This window comes from Octodon degus, unplaced genomic scaffold (assembly GCF_000260255.1).
Source record: "Octodon degus isolate 3935 unplaced genomic scaffold, OctDeg1.0 scaffold00013, whole genome shotgun sequence".
Classification (NCBI taxonomy): domain Eukaryota; kingdom Metazoa; phylum Chordata; class Mammalia; order Rodentia; family Octodontidae; genus Octodon; species Octodon degus.
The window spans coordinates 4,377,133-4,398,496 of record NW_004524589.1 but is presented as its reverse complement, the minus strand read 5'-3'; the positions used below and the strand labels follow the sequence as shown (position 1 = coordinate 4,398,496).

The 21,364-nt window shown below is 38.7% G+C and overlaps 1 protein-coding gene across 1 annotated transcript in view; it reads left to right on the top strand.

Annotated features, from left to right (window-relative positions):
- Gpc5 (glypican 5) overlaps positions 1-21,364 on the top strand; it is an 863,449-nt gene that overhangs the window by 223,078 nt on the left and 619,007 nt on the right. The gene's annotated exons all lie outside the window — the stretch shown is intronic.

The window sequence follows — 21,364 nt, the reverse complement described above, 5'->3', positions numbered from 1 at the left end:
TACATGCTACTTTATTTTCTGCTCTTTGAATTTTTTACTTGTCTTCTTTTTATTTATTTTTCTCATTTGCTTCTCCTTCCAGGTCTTTGTATTTAAGGACTCACATGCAATTTTTTAGTCTTGCCATAATAATGGACTCTGGGTACAGTACATATGGGATCAAATCCATCTCTATCCCTCCTAGTTATGTGGCTTGTGAAATTTGCCAGATGTCTTTCTGCCTGTTTGTTTTCTCATTAGTGGGATGCGGCTCATAACATGCCTTACCTTGAAGGATTATTATAAACACTACTTTGGTGACAGCTTTTTAAAAATTTACAAGTATTGGGCACTTAATGATCTTCTTCCAAGTGTTTGTTATATAAATATTCATATTTTCTTATTCTTCCATCTCATTTAAGGTTTTTTTTTTTATGTGTGTGTAAGATCTCACTACACAGCTCAGACTCATAGTGATCTTCCTGATTTCTGCCTCCCTAGTGCTGGGATTATAGGCGGGCACCATCATGCCTGGACTCCAGCCAGCTCAGCATGCCTGGAGGTGGTGCTGGCATGACATGCGGTACCAGGGATCAAACCCTGGTCCCTGTGCTTTCCTAAGCAAGTGCTTAGTCCACTGAGCTATATCTCTGGCCCTTCTTCCATCTCACTTAAATAAAAGAAACAGTTCTGTCTTTTCTCTGAGGGTAAACCCTCTAACTGAACTTGAATTGTCAGGGTCCCTACCCCATGTACCTGAGGACTTGGTACATTACCTTTCCATATTCTTGAGCTGGGCCAGCCATCATGCTCTCACATGTATGGAACTTTTGCATGTTATTAATTTTTGTTTTATTTCATTATGCTAATATGGAATATTTGTAGTATGCTGTCATGCTATATATCTTTCCTTTTGAATAAACTACTTGTTGCCCCATCTTGTGAGCCTGGCTTGGCTTGACTCATCGAAGATATTTATTCTGTTTCTTACATTGCTAAGAACCTCTGGTATTCCACATACATACCTCCCTTACAACCTTTACCACATCAACTTATAAATCTTATTTTACTTTTCTGGGTCCCGGAAAAATGAATGTTCTTTCAGAGAGATGATTTGTTCTTCTAGTCCATGGCCTCAATGAAATCATCCTAACTGAATATTTTTAAACAATCAGTAAGTAAATGAGTATTTGAAGTTTCTAAACACTGTATTTCTAGTGTGTTATCAGATGAATCTGTTTCATTAAAATGATAAATAACAAAGATACTTTCTTTCCAGATATGGGTAACCAAGAAATATTCAAAATTATAAAAAATCAAAGAAAGTTGTTAAGATGAATAATAAAATAACTATTTTTGGAATGAATACTTATTGGGAGAATGCCTCATATTTTAGAGTGCCCACCATTTAAATGTACATCATACCTTCAGAGTTGTTTCAAACCTCATAACATTCCTTTGTACCTTTTTCCCATGAAGGAGTTTTCTCTTGAGGTTAGACTAGATTATATGTTCTATCCAGAGGCAAAAGATTAGAAATGTGTGTTATTCTAACTTGATACAGAAGAAAAGTTCTGAAGGACTGGGTTTAGTCTCTGTGATTTCAGGGTCTGGACGTATGTCCTCAGTGTGTGGCCTAAGGAAGAGGCCTTCAAGAGCATTTGGTGGCTTGGTATGTGCACTTGAGACACCGAATATATGGCTTTGTGATTTCTATACAAGGAATTCATTGTTCCACTGATCTTGCCCACTGTCATTCACCGTTGGTAAGAAACAGATCTGACAGGTCTATCAGTGTTAACAGACATATATTTGAATATTACCCCTCTCGTTGGCTTTGTGGGTTTGGCCTTTGAGCATCGATCTGTATCTGGATGATAATCCTGCTTGTCTAAGTCTATTCAGTGATTTAGTTCTAGAAGCTTCTATCCCTTATGTGCCCTCAGTAGTTCAGACATGGTGGTAAACCTAAATGGTAGACTTTTCCTCTTTATATAACTGATTCATATTGGGCCCAATATTTCATAAAAATTATTACCCCAAAATAGTGTGCTTATTTGTTATTCAATACTATAATTGTGAAGAAATTCAAATGCATTAAAACATTAAGCTCAGTCATTATAGGAACATTTCACTTTTAGAAAGTGGTAAAATGAATTTACATAAGTTACAAAGGAAAATCCACCTGATTAATTCATAATTACATAGTCTACCATTTGGGGTTGCAATATGGAGGGGTGGTAATTATGTGTTTATTCATGGAAACATTTTATAAATTGGTTAAGCTATTTAAATATATTAAGGCTCTCCTACACTTAAATGTGTAATGATGGTGTGGTTTATTAAAGCTAAAAATGTCTTGGGAATTATCTAATTAGTGGAAATGTTCCAAAAAATACACAGAAAAATAAGCGTACACCCTATGAATAGTAAGAGTTCAATGGATGTCTTCCTTCTAGAATTTTCTTCCTTATAATTAAGTATAGCTGCTTATTAAAATATAGAAACATATTAGTCTGATTGTAGTAATCATTTCACAATGTTCATATACATCAAAACATCATGTACATCATAAATATTCACAGGTTTTAGTTGTCCATTATATTTCAATTAAAGCTGAGAAAGAACATTAAAATAATATTATAAAACAAAATCCCCAACTATTTATGTCAGGTTTTATTAACAATTTCTGTTGTTCACCTATCAAAATAATGAATCTGCTGTAGCAGTTGACACTTGAACCTAGTTACGAATCTTTCAATTGTGTATCCATTATCTATTTCAGTATTCTAATCCTGACTTTGTGTCTTATTTGAATCTGGTCATAGAGAGATGTACATCCACTTACATACTCTTACCTTTCCTTCTACAATAAATTTCAGGCAACATTGAGAAAGGAATGCTCAATCCATGAAAGGGAGGCCTAAATATCTTAATCCAGACCTATAATATATGAGCCATATGTTGGTTAATTAATATATTTTGAAATGTGCTTGCTCAGAACATGGTGTATATAGGGTAAACATGATCAGGAAAGCTCTGTTCTTCATGGGCTTTTCATTTCAAGGAGACCTCGAAGATATATTTTAAAATTCTTTGAGCAAGAAATGAGTATCTAATGGATAGTTTCACCAATTTTTTTAAAAATAGCTAGTCAATACTTCATAGAAATACTGATAGTGTTTGGTACAAGGGGCACCAAAATATATGACTTGTAGATCTACTGATTTTATGAAGAACATTTTACCTAATGACGTGCTTACCCAGTCCTGGCTTATGCTTCTTGCAATGTTTGAATAGTGATGTTTAAAATATTTTACATCGCGGCCGGGGAGATGGCTCAGTGGAATAAGCGCTTCCCTGGCAAGCGCAAAGGCCTGAATTTAATCCCTGGTTCCACCAAAAAAAAATAAATAAATAAAATAAAATAAAATATTTTACATTGAACTGAAAGAATGAGAAGAACAGAAGCTGAAGGTCATAAACGAGATAATGTGAAGGGTAAAGATTATCAAGGCTTTTCTGGCAAATTCTCTTCACTGTTCAGGTAACAAGTGATGTGTTAAAATGTAACAGAGGAATATTGCAATCTTGCCTGTAGTGTTTCCTTAACCTTGTTTTTCCAAGTTTTATCTAAGTGAGCGTGACATACACTCACTGAAGTACTCATTCTGGAGATATTCCTATGTCTCACTTTCTCTTAGCTTCTGTAAGCACTTGTCCCAGATACATTACTATGCTTTTGCAGGGATACAGAATATTTAGCCAATTTACTTTAGCATTTGTTCTAGATAAAAATAAATCATTGTGTCTTTGAAAATAAAAAGTAGCAATCTTCTTCTGAGCATCTTGACTTACATTGCTCTATCTTGCAAGATAATAAGCAATTAACCCAATGATTAGACTGCAGGAGATAATTTGTAAAGATGGATGTAATAATGAAATTTAATTAACTCCAAATAAATATTTTAGTGGGAATTCATTTGTACACCCAGATATTAATTTATACTCTAATACCTTCTCTAGTTTGTGTTTACTGCACCAAAATTATATAACAAAGCCATTATCAATTTAGATAACCATGATCTAAAAAGTCAAAGCCCTTTAGTGTTTCTATAGCATGTGCATCATGCACAGTCAGTGTGCAGGACAACAAGACTGTCGGCCTGACATGATTAATGATATTGTTTTTCAGTTTCTAAACATATTGCTGAGTTGCTCTTAGCTAGAGTTGTATGAGATAGGCGATTTGTGTGAAATTGTTATTTCTTAAATGATACAGGGTCCTGATTTATAGTTCAAAAAACTACCCTTTGTAATTATTAAAATAAATAACCATTGGCTTCATCTGTTATTTGAATTAAAATAGAGAAAAGGATATTGACATGTAATGTGGATGTGGAGTTCAGAGGCCTTGTTCAACCCATGTTTGTTTGAATCTGCCAATTTACTAGAGAAATAAGTTTTCTCTCTTGAGAAATAATCTGAAAAACCTAAAGTATAAATAAAGAACAAATTAAGGGATAATAGGGAGTAGGGAGCTGGATCCTTCTCTAATGGGGAGGGGATCGAAAAACTGAAAAAAGGGAAAGGGAATGAACAAAGGACTTATGGTGTATGATGTGCCTACACTAACTGCACACAAGAAAAGTAAGCTTACTGTACTGCAAATATGGACTAATTTTTTTTTTTAAAGAAGCTGCTACAGAGCCAGCCAAATAGCTCAGTGGATTAAAGAGTCTGCATGTAGGCACAGGGGCTGGGGGTTCGATCCCTGGGCCTGCTATGCTGGCCTTGCCCCTGGGGTGCGCTGAAACTGCAATTGAGACTGGGCGTGGTGGCATGCCTGTAATCCCAGCTTTTGGGAGGCTGTAAACAGGCAGATCACTATGAATCTGTTCTAGTAGGAGACCCTGAACACCCTGTAGACCCTTCCCAAAAATACCAAAAAAAAAAAAAAAAGGAAAGAAAAAGAAAAAAGAAACCACTACGATACAGGTTTAGAAATTGTTGGGCATGACTTCAGGAGCAGGCTGGAAGGAAGAAAGATGGCTTTGAGAATTCATCGCAAGTTGAATAACACATGACAGAGGCCTAATGTTAGCATCTTCATTTGAGATGAAGTAAAAGATTGTCATATTTTATGTCTCCTTACTGTAGCAAAACAACCACCTAGTTATTATGGAGGAATAAATATACATCTATAGAAGTACTTTTTAATTTTTTGTCATATAGTAAAAGAGCAAGTATTAGACTGATTAATATGAAGCATCTTTTTTTTAACAATTTGGGAGTTAAACAGATGTTGGCACTAAAAATGTCAATTTTACAGATGACATTAAACCCTTAGATACATTATACTGTTCTTTGCATATAATATTTGAAAACAGGAATATAGACATCTTAATACTGGATATTTTGGTTTTTGTATATTACTATTTTCACCTATGAAAGCACCATGGAATTAGCAGTTTAAAATAATACCAAACATTGTGGCCCAGGGGTCTAGGCACGGCCCACTTGGGCTCGTCCTTCAAGGTCTTCCAAAGGTGCAGTCTGGTTGTTAGCTAGTCTGTGTTCTCACCTCAGACTCCCGTTGGGAAGCATCCACTTCCAGCCCCAGCTGAGCTGTGCCACTGGCTGGTAGGGGCGAGGGCCACAGTTTCTTGCTGCCCTTAGCTAGAGGCTGCCTTCCAGACCAAGGCTGTCTCCCCTCGTGGAGGACCCCTGCTTCTCCTTTTGTGCCACACGGTCAGTGAGCTGAGGAAGACAGTTATGCAACTTAACGTAATCAGAGGCAAGAGCCTGTTGCTCACATCATACCCTGTGCTGGAAACAAGCTATAGGTCCTGTCCATGCTCAAGGGCCTGCGATTGCGTGGGCATGAGTGCTAGGCAGCGGGGCTGTACAGGCCAGTTTTGGGTCTGGTTTCTTGAACTTCTTAATGTTTGTATAAACATGTTTATTTTATTTATTTATTTATTTATTTTCTCTGAATGCCTTCAGGGCAGTTTTGGCTGGCTTGAGTTGTGGGGATCGAACCACTGCAACTTGAGCCTGACTGCTTTGTTGAAGCAGCCACTTAAAGAACTGAACTATGGGGCAGACCCCCCCAACATGTTTATTTTAATAAGTTCAATAATTTTCTAAACACCTGTGATACAAAATATGAGTTGAAATAATGACCTGAAGTGTTGAACACATCTCTGGCACTTTCATTTAAAAAATACTTATTGTAATTGTTTTTCATTTTTCTCTCTGAGCATCGCCAATCCCTCTCCACAGCTCAGCTGACTATGCTATGAATAAGGATAAGTAGAGGCCATATGGCATTAACTACCATATTTGGGGAATTTTATGAATACTATTTTTTTCATGCTATCTGTAGTAAATGCGGTTTTCCTTATAATTTTATGCTATTTGATAACTCCTTCCATTTTAGTGACCTTCTTTATTTCACTTGATCATTCTTGGTTTGAAGTTGAGACTGTCTGAGAATAGGATTGCTATCCCTGAGGTGCTGGGGCATGTAGTATTGTGTTCCATCCTTTGACTTTCAGCCTATGAATGTCTTTATGAGTTAAATGTGTTTCTTGTATACAGCATATTGTTGGATTTTGTTTCCTAATCTACTGTGCCAGTCTATTTCTCTTAATTGGTGAATTGAGTTCATTTACATGGATGGTTAGAATTGAGATGTATTAACTTACGATTGACATGTTATTTACCTGTTGTCATTTACTCCTTTTTCTCCTGTGTTTATTTGTTGCTGTATTTATTTGGTTGCTTCTGATCTCATTCGTGGAGTCCTGATCATTTTGGTCCCTCTCTAGAACATCTTTCAGTGGCCTGTGTAAGGTTGGCTTTGTCATCATGAAATTCTTCAGTTATTGTTTGTCATGGAAGTATTTCACTTCTCCATCAAACTTGAAAGAGAGTTTTGCAGGGTATAGTAGTCTGGGCTGGAATTTGTTTTCATAGAGGACTTGAAGTACTCTGCTCCATGCTCTTCTTGCCTTCATAATTTGTGAAGAGAAGTTGGCCATAATTCTGATGGGTTTTCCTTTGAATGTGATCTGCTTCTTTTCTCTAGTGGCTTTCAGTATATTGTGCTGAATTTCTGGGATCATGACTATTATATGCTTCAGTGTGTTTTTAATTGGGTTGAGGTTACTTGGCATTTTGAATGCTTCGGTTACCTGAATGTCAGATTGTTTCCTCATATTGGGGAAGTTTTCTGCTATTACTTCTGCCCATATTTTTTAAATGTCATTTATATTGACTTCTTTTTTCTCATTGATGCCTATTAGTCTCACATTGTTCATCTTTGCATCATCTTGCCCGTGATGGGTTATTTTTTCCCTGCATCCTCATTGTTTTTAAGAGAACCTTTCTTACCCTTTCACTAGCTGCACCAGCATCTTCAAGGTCTGAAACTCTGTCTTCACTTTCACTTAAATGGTTTTGCACGCTTGTGATTGAGATTTTAAATTCCTCTATATCTCTTTGACTCTGCTTCATGCGATCTATTTCTTTCCTGTATTGGTCATTCAAGGAATCAGTCACTTTTTAATCTCCTCTATTTTTTTTTTTTATCAATGTCTTCTTTAGAAGCAGTTATTAATTCTTTTACTGCAGTGTTTTTTTCAGATTGGGTTTCCTCCCTATGTTTCTGTAGTTGATTCTTTACTTCAGATGCTATGAGTTCTGAGAATTCTTTTTTTATTTCAGAAAAGAATTCCGCTCTGAGTTCCTCTATAACTTTCTGCTGTGGCTTATTTACTATCGACGCTATTAATTCATACATTTGAGCTGAGCTAGTAGAAAAAAATTCCACTCTGAGTTCCTCTATGACTTCCTGCTGTTGCTTATTTACTATCAATGCTATTAATTCATACATTTGAGCTGAACTAGTGTCCTCTGCACTTGTTCTGGGTGGGCATTGGGTTCCCTAGATATATTTCTGCATTTGATTCTTTACTGCAGATGTTATTAATTCAGAGAATTCTTTTTTCATTTCCAGTCTGAGTTACTCTATACCTTTCTGCAGCTGTTTCTTTATTTCACAAGCTGTTGATTCATTGATTTCAGCTGTGTGATTCCCACTTTGTTCTGTGTTAGTGTCCTCTGCACTTGTTATGGGCGGGCTGTGGTTCGGAGATTGCATTTTGTTCCTTCTCGTTGGCATTTTGTGTAGCACTGTCTTCTGACCTTTGTTGTAGAGCATTGGTGCACTTATAGCCTTAGCACCTACTGAAGTTCAGGTGCAGATCTACAAAGTTTGGATCTATCCAGCTGTGCCTGGCTTGGGTCTAGCTGCTTTGCTCAGCTCCTTCCTGCTGCAGTCCTTGGGAGTGAACCTGTTGTGACCCTCTGGCAAGATGTTCTGCTCCTGGACTAGCTGAGTGGTTCTGTCCCCTACTCTCTCTTCAGGGATTACTGCTGCAGGGTTTCACCTCAGGCCTATATGCCAGGCTTGAGCTGAGTCTGTGGGGGATAAGGTGGAGTAGTGGGGAAAAGTAGCTCTCCCACATACTCACTGGGCCTGGGCTAGGATTGAATCTGGGGGTCCCTAGAATGTGGCAGTAATTCTCACATGGTGGGTAGGGTTAGGGGGATGCTGTGAAGTGTTGGGGGTGTCCGAAGGGGTTGGAAGAGGGTCTCACCCATGCTGGGCCTGGGCTGGGACTGGCAGGCCCCACAGGTGCATGGTAAGAGGAAGCTCTCCCACACACTCACCGGGCCTGGGCTAGGACTGGATCTGGGGGTTCCTGGAATGTAAGAGAAATTCCTACTCCACGGGCGGGGTAGGGGTGGGGGTGCTATGGAGTGGTGGGGGGTGTCCCAAGTGGGTGGAAGAGGATATTACCTGTGCTGGGCCTTGGCTGGGACCAGCAAGTCCCGCCGGTACAGGGTAGCCAGAAGCTCTCCCACACACTCACTGGGCCTTGGCTAGGACTGGATCTTTTCCTTCCATTTTAATAAATTAAACTTTTTGAGAAAATATTTGAAATATCAAACAGATGGTAAATAGAGTGTTGTAGTCTACTCTATGAGTATTGACACCAAATGCAGAGAACTGAAAATCCCCAGCTTGGTTCACATTAGCTTTGAGAAGAAATTCAATGTTTGTTTTGGTGCGAGATTGGCTGGAGCCTTAATTCTATAAATTCTAAGACTCTTACCACCTTTTGGTGGTAAGTCTGCTAGAATTTTTTCCTGGAGCAAGTTGAATGACTTACTTGTATCATTTATGCTTTGATACAAGCTGAGGAAAGAACCTCTGTCTGCCCAATACACATTACCCCAAAGGGGCAAGGGATGATGTGATTCCTGGGGCCACCTCTCACTTGACAACTGGCAAGACCCACATGTGGAGCACAAGTGGTGAAATGAGTTTGCAAATCAGTTATTTTTAATTGGGGAATAAATGAAATGATGAAACATTTTATTTTATACAAAAACTATATAAGTACATTTTATTTTATATAAATACTGTAATAAACACGTTTTATTTCTAGTCTGTATCTAAATGTAGGCAAACATTTTATAAACCAACATAATTACAGAAACAGAAGTTTCATTTTCTGCCTTATTTTGAGATGTGCTCCTTAGCTGATTCAAGCATTGCTTAGTATTCATGGCCATCTCTTTAGACAGTGGAAAGTTTTTCCCCAAAGACAAACACACAGAGAAAATCTACAGTTCACATTTTTTAACATCTATATCAGAAAACAAGTTGTAAATGAAGAATTCATTTTCAAGTGGGGGAAGAAGTTACAGGCAAGAAAATAGAGTTGGAAATAATATTATTTTAGAATTTTTTAATGAACTTCTGAGTGATGATGATTCTTTGAGATTCTTTTGAAGGCTATTTTGTTCAACAAGTATTATCTCTGAAATCTTTAACTATTTTTCATATAGGACATTTTAGTATTTTTGATATTGCTAAATAGATTTAACTGCTGTATGTGACTTCTTACATGTTTTTTATCCATATAAATTGTTGAATCTGATAATTTTCCAAGCAGCATGTGTTGGGAAGGTGGAAATAGTGGTAAAGTGTAATAACTTCCCAGTAACTCACTAATTATTTAACAATCATTTATAGAATATCTGCTATGGTTTACAAATGGTAGGGCTGTAATACAATAGTGAGAAAGTCAAAACTGCTTCTTTTGCCTAGGGGACAGGAGAGAAGAATTGACCTTATTTTCTTCAGGGAAAACTGTTCTGTGAAGTATTTTAAATCTTTATACAATTTCATGTGCTATGCAATTCTGTGATGCTTAGTGTCTTGCATGTGTTGTATCATTTCTTGGATGTGTCGCATATGTACTGTTGCACATAGAAGCATAGTATGCACTCACACACACCCCTGTCCCTTGTGTGTGCTTTATGATTGTGGATGGCAGCCATTAGATCCTATGCAGGGGCTGGCCCTAATTGGAGGGGGACATAAATAAACGGAAAACAGCCTGACAGATCTTAAATGTCTACAGCCTTCTAACACTGTCAGGGAGATGTGCAGTGGTGAACCTGGAGCAAAATGTTGTAATTGGCCAGGGCAAGGAAGTTAACGAAAACTAGTATTTGTTAATTTGAGTCACACTATTTTTGCTTAATAAGGGTTTGAGAGTTCTAGACTGAGATGGTCAGAGCTGGTTCCAGTGGCATGTGAGGTTAATGGCTGAACATCAATCGTGTATATTTCCTTTCCTCTTTGGTCATGGATGTGGAAGCAGGCAGTTAAGTTTAAATTGGTTTATTTAGGGTTTGTGTCCAAGGAAAGTCTTAGTTAAAGAATTTAATCAGACTATTAATAAAAAATCAAATTTGATGTGACAGTTTTGCAGGTGTGTGCCCTCCACAGTAAAATTCAGATGTGACCTGCAGTTCCTAATCACAGCAGGCTTGGTGACGGTGTCCTTGTTGAGGAAGTGAGATCAGTCACTCATGCATTTGAAATGTGGTATAAATATTTTGTTGAAGAGGTTCTGGCCCTAAGATGCCAGCTCACAGAGCCAGGTCTCTGAGATTAACAAGCCATGCAATTCTATACCCATAAGATCCAATATCATATCCTATCTGATGCCAGAGACTACAGCTCTGAGAGCTAGGACTGCTAGAAGGATACAGGCACGATCAATTAGCTTCTTTTTGACAGTACCTTGGAATAAACTGACTCTCACAGCAAAAAGCACGGAATTGTAAAATAGCCAGAACCAGGGCAAGAAGCAGAGATCAAAACCAGCTCATTTGGCAACAAACTTCATTTATCCTAATGCTTTTTGTTTTCATTTATTCTATGTTCTTGCACTCATGACATTATTATTAAGTTCCTTAAAATAAAAACTAATTGTATTAGCCATATTTATGATACATGTATTTTATGTGATATATAGAAGAAGCATTATAATAGATGGGGCTGCACTCCTAGGACAATTTAACAGCTACCCAGGAAACACTCATCTTCCACAAAATCAGCCCCTGGTGCCCAAAAGGTGGTGGACTGCTGTGCTATGATGTTAACCGGTGAAAATGAAAACACAAACAAAGATTTAGTAGTACTCACGCTGAGCTAATTGGTCTTCTGCATGCTGTAGTAGCCCTGACTCTTAATAGTAGTAGCTGTTTTGATCTGCACATTATCAGGAAGCTGACACTTTTCATATACTGTCACCTATACTGCATCAGAACAGCCTCTGAACGTTATGCTGTAACTATTTGTGTAAATGAGCAGCAAGGCCCAGGAGGTGGAGGAGGTTGGGTGTGATTGGCTTTATCTCTGGACCGATTAGCTCAGAGTGAGTACTGCTGAATCTTTGTTTTTTCATTTTCACTGGATAACATCATGGCACAGCAGTCCACCACCTTTGTTGGCACTAGGGGCTGGTATGGTGGAAGACAAGTGCTTCCTGGAGGGCAGTTAGATTGTCCTAAGGAGTGCAGAACCCCCATCCCTTGCAGGTGCGGTTCACAGAAGAGTTTACTCTTCTGAGAGAATCTCTGGTCACCTCTCCTGGACATGAGGCGCTCGGCTGATGATGCCAGCAATAGGGAGTGGCAGTAAATACAGATACAGGGGAAGCTTTGTTTGCTCACCCTCCACTTACATCCTGCTGCGCAGTCGGGCTCCTAACAGGCCACAGACCAGTGAGGTCCACAGGCTGAAGGCTGGGGACCCTGCCTTGGCACGCGGTAGAGCCAACTCCTTTTGATCTTCTGCCAAACATTTCTACATACTGCTTTGGATGTCCTCTAGGCCAATGCCAATTTCTATTAAGATACAAGTAGATTGGTATTCCATCAGCCAGCACACAGTAACTTGGCCACTTTCTAATCAGTTTTTTTCTGAAGGTTTTGTTCCTTGATCTTCACGCATCTGATGACTTCACTTACCATCTCCATGCTGATGTCTCTAAGACTTCTTTCCCAAGTACTACCCAGGCTGTTTTATCAATTAGGGTCTCACTAGGGAAACAGAAACCAAGGTAAATATTTCAAGTGGAGGAAATTATATATATATAAAATTGGTTCCACAAGGGTTGAAGGCTATAGGATGCGATTGAAAGAAACAGCTCAAATTCCTTAAGCAGAAAGGGGGCTGCGAGGGGTCGTAGAGCTGAGAAGGACTTGGCTTGGTTTAGCTTCCAACACTTGCTTTCTTCATAATATAGTCATTCTCTTTCTCAGTCTTCTTTCACCATTTTTTTTTTTTTGCGGAACCAGGGATTGAACTCAGGCCCTTGTGCTTGCCAGGGAAGCACTTATTCCACTGAGCCATCTCCCTAGACCCCTTTCACCATTTTCTATTTCCTTCCTACTCCTATTCCTTTACTGCTGTGCAACTTGGTTTCACTTTACTGCACAGACTGAATATCACTCCTAAGGTCAAAGATATGTTCTACTTAAAACAGATACATTAAGGCACAGCGCAAGTTACTGTAAAGACCTTGCTCACAGCTGGAAAACTTTATGTCATCACACGATCTTCATCAGATGCCAACCCTTGGAAACAAGAAAGCAAAGTGACAGAACTGTGGAAATGGAGTTTCCTAAGTGAGAAATATTGATTAGGCAAGACATCATATATTCACATATTTTTAATTGTTGATATTGTCTATGGAAAAATAAGGAGCATCTGGTAACACAGTGTTGTAAATGAACACCCCCATCCCTGTTACTCATTTCTAACAACTGTCAGGCTAAGCTAGAGATGGTGAACTTCTTGGAGCTTTCAGTGACAGCAAATGTCCAACTGAGTCACGTGTGCTGTACGTGTTCTGCTGTGGCGCTGAGCTAAATGTCTTCCTTGTGCCGTGTCTTCTTTGGTCATCTTCTCAGCTTCACATTGACTTCTGGTGCTGCATATTTCTTATACGGAACTTGTCTTTTGGAAATCCGAAATAAAAATCACTAACTAAACACAAACTAGATGCTTGATTCTCCTTATTTCAAGTTCCACAGAAAGAATCTTTTTATAATATTACTAGAAGAAGTTTGCTTGACTTAAAAATAAACCCTCAAAGCCAGCACACTCACCAGAACACAGTGCAATGGATGAGTGCTAGAGAAGGTCTCTTAAACCCCTTGCCAATTTCTGCTAAGGTTCCCACATCTGATAGAAGGTTTTGCATAAACCCACTTACAAAGATTTTGTACAAACCTTCTACTAGAGCATGAGCTTCTACAAAGCATTTTCATTGGCTGGCAGACAAGGCAACCTTATTGCTCACAGATAGGCAGCAGGAAGAACAGAAAGAAGGCTGGAATTCACAGGCAGCTTGGCTCCTAAAAGACTGGGATGTTGTGCAGGGTAATGATGTGTGTATGCCCCAGTGTGAACAGAGCTGAGGGGCTGCAGAAGCATCCCATATTGTGTTTATGTTACAGGATAAAGCTGGACATGGAATAAGCCAGACTGTTCCAGTTTGTTCCATCTGATCTCTAGGTTTATATCCTCCATACTTTCCGAGTGAGAATTGCTAATCTATGGGGAGAGGGATGGGATGGTTGAGGCCATTGAGAGACCTGTCCCCTTGTGCATTCAAGTACTTGTACACCTGGCCACATTCATTATGTAGAACATTAATTTATGCAGTCATTTAGCTACTGTTTGTCAAGTACTCTTAGTGTATTGTGTGTACTGTCAGATTGTCAAGTATTTGCTGGAAAGGTACTAATTGGCTTGGTAATCAAGGATTTTATTTTTTATTTAATACTTCATGAGAGTCGATACCTCTTGATTATGATAACACAGTAGGGAGATAGCTTATAAAGTGACTGCACAATCTTTATTCATTGTCTAATCTAATTCTGTTTCTGTATCCTACAAATACAAATTTCATCAAATTTCTGTCATTCTGGAAGACAGTAATCAAGAGAATTTGTTGCTTCCTATATCTTTATTTATTTGTCTCCAAAGGTACAGTGATTTATTGCTGATACTTCTCTTCCATGCCTCATTTTAATCACGTTCCTTAAATGTCAGGTTCATTTTAACCTGGTAAGTTTCCTTTTGAGTGGTGGTAAACAAAAGCACAGGCTGTTGCAGAAAGGAATCATCTTTTAGAAACGTGAACAGACTCTTACAGCCACATCAACATTCCATCGGGAATTTATCAATGAGTAGATCTCTGAGTCTGTAATTCTCATCTCTTTCTTATGTGCTTCCATTTCCCAGGTCTTCTTGCTATATGTTTTGCTTTACTTTACTCTTTTGTTGATTTCAGCCAGTTCTTCAAGGACTCTGTTCATCTATGAACTGAAAATAACATCTGTTGCTACTAAGGAGCATCCTCTGACTGGAATTACTTTAGTGAATACTTAATTTCCAATTAAAGGAATAATGGCTTTTTGCTTATTTCTCTTTCTTCTGTCCAGTTCTCCAAAAAGTGTGTGTGGTGGGGAGTGTTATATTAAGTGGGTTCTTTGTGAGGGCGGTTAAAACTGCATCTTTGCCTCAAGTTGAAGGATAGACTTCATAAAAGGGAGGAGAGTCTTAATCTACCCTCCAGCAAATCATGTTTAGAAATGACAGTGTTGATAAGCATGTTTTTTTCTCTATCAGCATGTCTTTTCAAAATTACAAGGGAGTCTGGATCTCACTGGGTGGTTATGAAAAATTTGTCAAATTAGTTATAATGTTCGGTAATATAATGACATTAGTTAACTAAATTGCTTCCTTAATGAGGGCATATGACATTGGGTTTTTAAATGATAGCCTAAAGATTTTAGAGATATGTAGATTAGGAGATTCAATAAATGAAAACTAGGAAAAGAATATAAAAATTCTTTGCTAAGCAATTATGAAACTTATTTGTTTGTGAATTTGTAACAACTCTGAACAGTCAAGGCTGTTAGGCTTCCGGGACAACAATGCTCTTTGCCCAAGGTCATGAGTTTACATACTACATATGGAATGTGTAGCTAGCTTTTCTCTTACTGTCCACTCCCATTAGCTGGGCTTAGCTCTTCTCCAGACCTAAGCTGACCTCATGTTGTAGATTTAGTCTCATCTCCAGTTAGAAAGTAGTTATATGGACTTTCTGTTGAAAGTAAGCCAGCCTGACACTGGCTCTTCTTTAAGCCTAACCACTAGTCAAGATTTTTCATCACCACCTAGGACTCAACTCCTGTTTACATTTTCACTTCAGTTCATGGGAACCTGTGTTGTTCCAGTGAGTGTACACCCATGATTCCTTAAGGACTGTGATCTTGCCCACCCCAGAGTCCTTGAAGTCCGTGTAACTACACTCATATTTAGAGTCCTTGGCAGTCCAACAAGGACTGTCTCTCCCCGCCCCCCCCCCAGTGCTGTTTAGCTTCCTGATGGGAAGCACACAGAGACACTTGTGGGCTGCTGTGCTCCCGCCTGTTTGCCTGGCTGGACTTCTTAGTGGCATCTACAACTATAATGCTCTCTAACCAGCCCTTCCGTGATAGTCCTTTCTGTGTGTTAGCCATATCTAGTGAGCCATGTTCAGATCACCTGAGTTGTTTGCAAAATTAGCCTACTCTCCTGTTCCTTTACTCATTTCCTTTTGTTTCCAATTTGTATCTATTTCATGCAATAGTGGGCAATACTAGGCAAGGGATACATGATATTTGTTAGACTCTCATGGCTATGACAAAATACCTATGAAGTATCAGCTTGGGGTCATTTTGTTCTCTTGCTTCTGGGCCTATTGTGAGGTACAGCATCATGGAGAGAGCAAAGCAGCTCATCTCATGGTGAATGAGAGGTAGAGAGAGGAAGAGGAATGGGGCAGAAAGAAGATATGTTCTTCCAGGTTACACTTGCAAGTCCCACTAACAGAATATTCGTCTGTGAGCTCATGCATGGATGACCCAAGGATGCAGTCATCGCCTTTGTGATCTAGTTGCCTTCCAAGCCCCACATCTAAACAAAGGAGCCATTCAGGGGCACATTTTTGACCTAAAGTGCAAACTTTGTTTCCATGTAATTTTAAAGTAGTAATGTATATTGTGAATTACATAATGTGCATCATCTAAGCTGGGAAAAATCACGTTCTAAATGCAGCAAGACATCTGAAAGAACAAGTTCCTTAGCTTTTAGTAAGATTTTCACCAGGTAAGTCTTTTCTTGAGTCTTAATATGTCCAACATTCAACAATGAACTTTGTAGGAATTCTGTAGATAAATATGAAACAGGAAAATGAACAGCTCTATTACCTATATGTAAAATCAAAAGATGACAGCAAAATGTTTATATATAAAAGGGAATCTAGGATTAGTGGGTCTTGCAACCCAGGGTTAAAACAAACACAACAAGGGCCAGCCAGTCAGTGGATTAAAGCACCTGCTCAGGCAGATACAGGGACTGGGATTCGATTCCCAGTGTGCTGTGCTGGCCCTGCCCAGAGAGAAGGAGACTAAGACTGGGCATGGTAGCATGCACCTGTAATCCCAGTGCTTGGGAGGTTAAAAACAGGAGAATCGCTAGGATTATGATCTGTGTAGTGAGACCCGGTAGACCCTGTACTAAAAACATAAAAAAAAAGAAAAACAAACACAACACCCTGGATCTCAGACAGTGGTAACCACAACCACCTGTCCTACCATTGTAGCAAAAGAGAGAAATGCAGTCCAATGTAATGAGATGGTTATACTTATTGTCTTAGTATTTAAAAATTCTGTCAGTGTATAAGGTAATAATAATGACTAAAATAAACATTATGAGAATATTTAAACATCCCCACACTCGCGAAATCTAGAATCCAGTAGGAGGTACAGGCAGGAGACAGACAGCTATGGTGCGGAGGTAGGGGCCCCACAGCATGCAGTGCCTTTGATTGCAGGCTATCCTGCATGCACCCAATTACTTCCTTTCTATCACTTTTAGGGCATTCATCTATAAAATAAGAGTAATAGTCTCACCTGATAGTGGGGTATGCAGATTAAATGAGTCAAAGCAAATATACCCTAGTGTGTTTACTAATATCTCTTAACTTATCTGACATATAGAACAGGAAGGGCACCTGTGCAGTTCTAAAATTCTATCACCTGAAAAATGGAAGATTATTGGGTATGTTTTATTGAAAAAATCCACTGAATTTACTGGAAGTGGAGGAGGGAAAAGATGCTAGACAAGATGAAAATCAGTCTGAGCTTATGGAGGCTGAAGTACATTTAAGCCATGACACTGCTGTGCCCAACAGGCTTTAAAGAGAAGGGATTAGGCTCTCTGGTATTGGGAAAACTTGGATAAGGAATATTCATGGTGATTAGAGCTGAAGGAGTGAGTGAGTCTCCCAAACTGTGTGTTTAGATAGAAAAGAGGAAAGAATCTCAGTAAAAGTATAATGCAAGGGGCAGCATGTAAAGAAGACTGAGAGAGAGAAATGTCTTAGAGTTACACAAGGTCATGAAAGTGCAGGGACAAAGCCAGTGGAGTTGATGCTTCAGCCTGGCTTCCTGGAAATCTGGGTATGCTGGGGAAGTCACCCCTGGGAGGAGAATTTCACTTGAATGCTGGGGACAGTTTCAGTTTGCAGAAGTTTGAGAGTTCAGTGTGAGATGTAATCAATCACAGAGGAAACGAGAGTCTAGAATTTGCTCCACAAATACTAAGGAGGCGACCTCCAGAATCTGGCACAAAGGGACAGCTGATAATAGAGGGAAGCATGTTTGTTCTTTTGAAGGCTTACTGTAGGGATCTGAGAAAGTCTAGTATGAGAATTGCTAATTACTATGTGAGACAAATGTTAAGGTTAATTTCTGTCCTTCTCTGTGAAGTTCTGAAGTCACTAGTGCCTCGAGTCTAAGCATGCCTCTAATGATGCCAGTGCTTGAGGGACTTTGCTGAAGCTTTGCCAGCCTTAGTTTTCTCATTTTAACAACAAATATTGTTTATGCCTAATTTATAAGAATGTATTGGATGAAATAATTCTCATAATTCTCAAACCTCACAGCTTTTAGTAGTTCTTGAACAGCACAAATTTTAGTTATAATTATTACTATCATTGAGATTATAGAAAATAGAAAATTTGGTTTTCTATTTCCAATAGAGTTTTAGCCACTGTTTTTAAGATTGGCTAAATATTAGAAAGAAAAGAGAATTAACTTCAGAAAAAATAAGTTAACTTTTAGAAATACTATTGATACCTTAATACCAGAAGAAATTAAGTATGAGCTATATTGTTCTGAGAGAATAAAATAAACTATTATCCATTTCAAAACTTTAATTTCAGAAAGGTTAATTACCTTTACTGTGTCAGCTGTATTTTAAAATTAAGGATTCATAATTCTTTTGAAAACATACTCTAGACATATTCATTCATTAATATCATGTAGTGTGGACTTCATCTCCCTGATGAACTGTACAAAATAGTGTAATGCGTCTTGACTTGAAATTTCACCACCACCTCGGTTGCCTTCAGTTGCTGAAGTAAGAGCCTTTCTATTTACATTGTTGGGAAGGATTCTAGCTGGTTCTATGACCCTTCATGAGGTCTCACTTTATTTCTCAACAAATAAGTCTGACCCAAGGGAGTCAAACCATAATTTAACTGGGGAAAAGTTAGGACTTGTGAGTGTCACACGTACGAAACAACTGCACAATGCAGACAGTGATGTGCTGACCTCTGTAAGGGTGTATGAAGTGCTTCTTACTGATTTATCCATATGGTTCCTGTGCTTTGGAGGCTTTCAAGAGTGAGAGAAGACTTAAGTTGATCCCTATATGGTTTCTTTTTCAACCTATACTCCTACGTTAACAGAAACACACACACACACACACAGACACACACACACACACACAGCTTTAAATGTATATTTATTTCTTTATACATATTGCACTCGTAACACTTTGCTCATCGAATTTATACTACCAGTTCTTGAACACTGACTTCAATGTTCTCCTCAGTGGGATAAAGATTGTTTCTTGAAAGGGTTACTAGAAGAATTAACCGAGAAAACAAATAAATGGCTAGTTTAGTGTGCCTCCATGTGTAGGTGCTTAAAGCTAGTCAATCTCTTTTCTTCCATCCCTTTTATGGTATTACTGCTATCTCCTGGCCAAGTCATGCTTTAGTCACCGCTGGGTGTCTTCTTCCACGTGTACAATCACCACGTAATTTATGTCGACTCTTAGTCATATGCACAGAAATATAGTAACTATGATAGCACTAACAAGAGATTTTTCAGTTGTGAATATGAAGAGCTGCTCTAAAGAGAGGCACATAGACAGACTAATCTTGTGATGAAATAAATGTGTGTTATCAGGCTTCTGTTGTGTTCATGTTAGAGAACATGACAGGACAGATGTCATATGTCTAAAGGATGAGCGTTTTGATAAAATGGCAACCCAGTTGAATTATTTCCTCTTTGGCAACCAACAAAAGATCGGGCTATGATCTCTACCTGTGCCATTATGTGGCAATCCTGCCTTTCTGCCTCTCTCCTTAGTGAGCTGCCAGATTTCTTTTCTGTTGTCATCTCCCACCCAGTAAGATTGCTTCAGTTACTCATAATTCTTCTCTTCTCCCCAAGGTGGACTTTTATTAGTGTGATGTCTCTGAATGTACTAAGTGCTAATCCCTCAGGAATTTTCCTCACCTTCATGGTCCTTTTGCAAATGAGCCTATTTGTTCACTTTATGTGTAGAATTATTTGCAGCTGTTGCTCATGAAATTGGTCTAGAGGTTGCAGATGCTCTCATGGATGGATTGCTGTTGGCCATGCCTCTTGCTCTGCAAAATCTTAGTTTTCGTGGAGGGTTTTGTTGTACCAGATCTCAAAAATCGTCTTCTGAGTTGCTAGAGGACAGACAATAAGTGCTTGAACATTTATAATAATAAAATTTTATAGTAGACATTTCTGAGGAATCTCCAGGCCACCATCAGTGTGGAATTAAAAGATTAAAGCAGCAGAGACATCCACAGACTCACAGCTCTGCAAGTGTTGCAGCAACAACTGTTAAGATATTGTCTGTAGTAACATGGGAGGAAGTGGTCTAGAGCTCACTGCTTAGTCCCAGCATATCTCAGCTAACCCTATTAATAAGAGAGGTTTCAATGCAAACATAGTTTGTCTACAGAATTTTTTTCAGGCTGAATATCATTTTCTATTGCTTCTAAAAATTTAAGCTTGCTGAAAATCGACATGTGTTATGCTTACCTGCCTCACATTATCTGATAAAAACACTAATTTTCCATCTTACATGACCCATCGTTAGGGCTTGCACCTTGGCTCTAGGTGGTGGGAGCATGTGAGGTTCACGCTTCTTTGATCTGACAAAAAATAGAAATTTAGCTAATGAAAGAACTCCTGGGACTTCTTTTAAAGAATTTTCAGAATGACAAATGCCATCCCATGGCTGTACTTACCGGACGAGAGTGAAGATGGGTGTTGCCGACAGTGATCTTGCTATCACTAGGAGACAGTCAGCTTGGAGCTGGAGTCAGCTGAGAAGGGAGATGAAAGTTAACATGTAACTCAGTAGTGTCCCACATTTTCTGATCAAGGAGATTATGGGGCCACAGAGCAATGTGATCATTAACATAGAATGTGCCTAAGGAGAGTCATATGGAGAGAAAACATTCTCTCAGGGTTTCATAGAGAGCAAATTGGTCAAGCAATGGCCGTGACTCATCCAAAGGGCTAACACTGACAAAGGATCTGCAAACTGCAGTCCAGGGTAACAGGATAAATCCTGAGGGGACTTGACTGACATTATCAGATACAAAATATGCACTTCTTGTTATATAGGTCTTGCTTTATGTTGTTCTTAACAATCCAGCAGAAAAGTATAAAAATGAGGTATAAAAAGTAAAGCCGTATTAATATGCTGAGCTATGAAAGGCTTAAGTCAACAACTTCTGACATTGCCAGTCCTATGGATAACCCACTACTATTATGG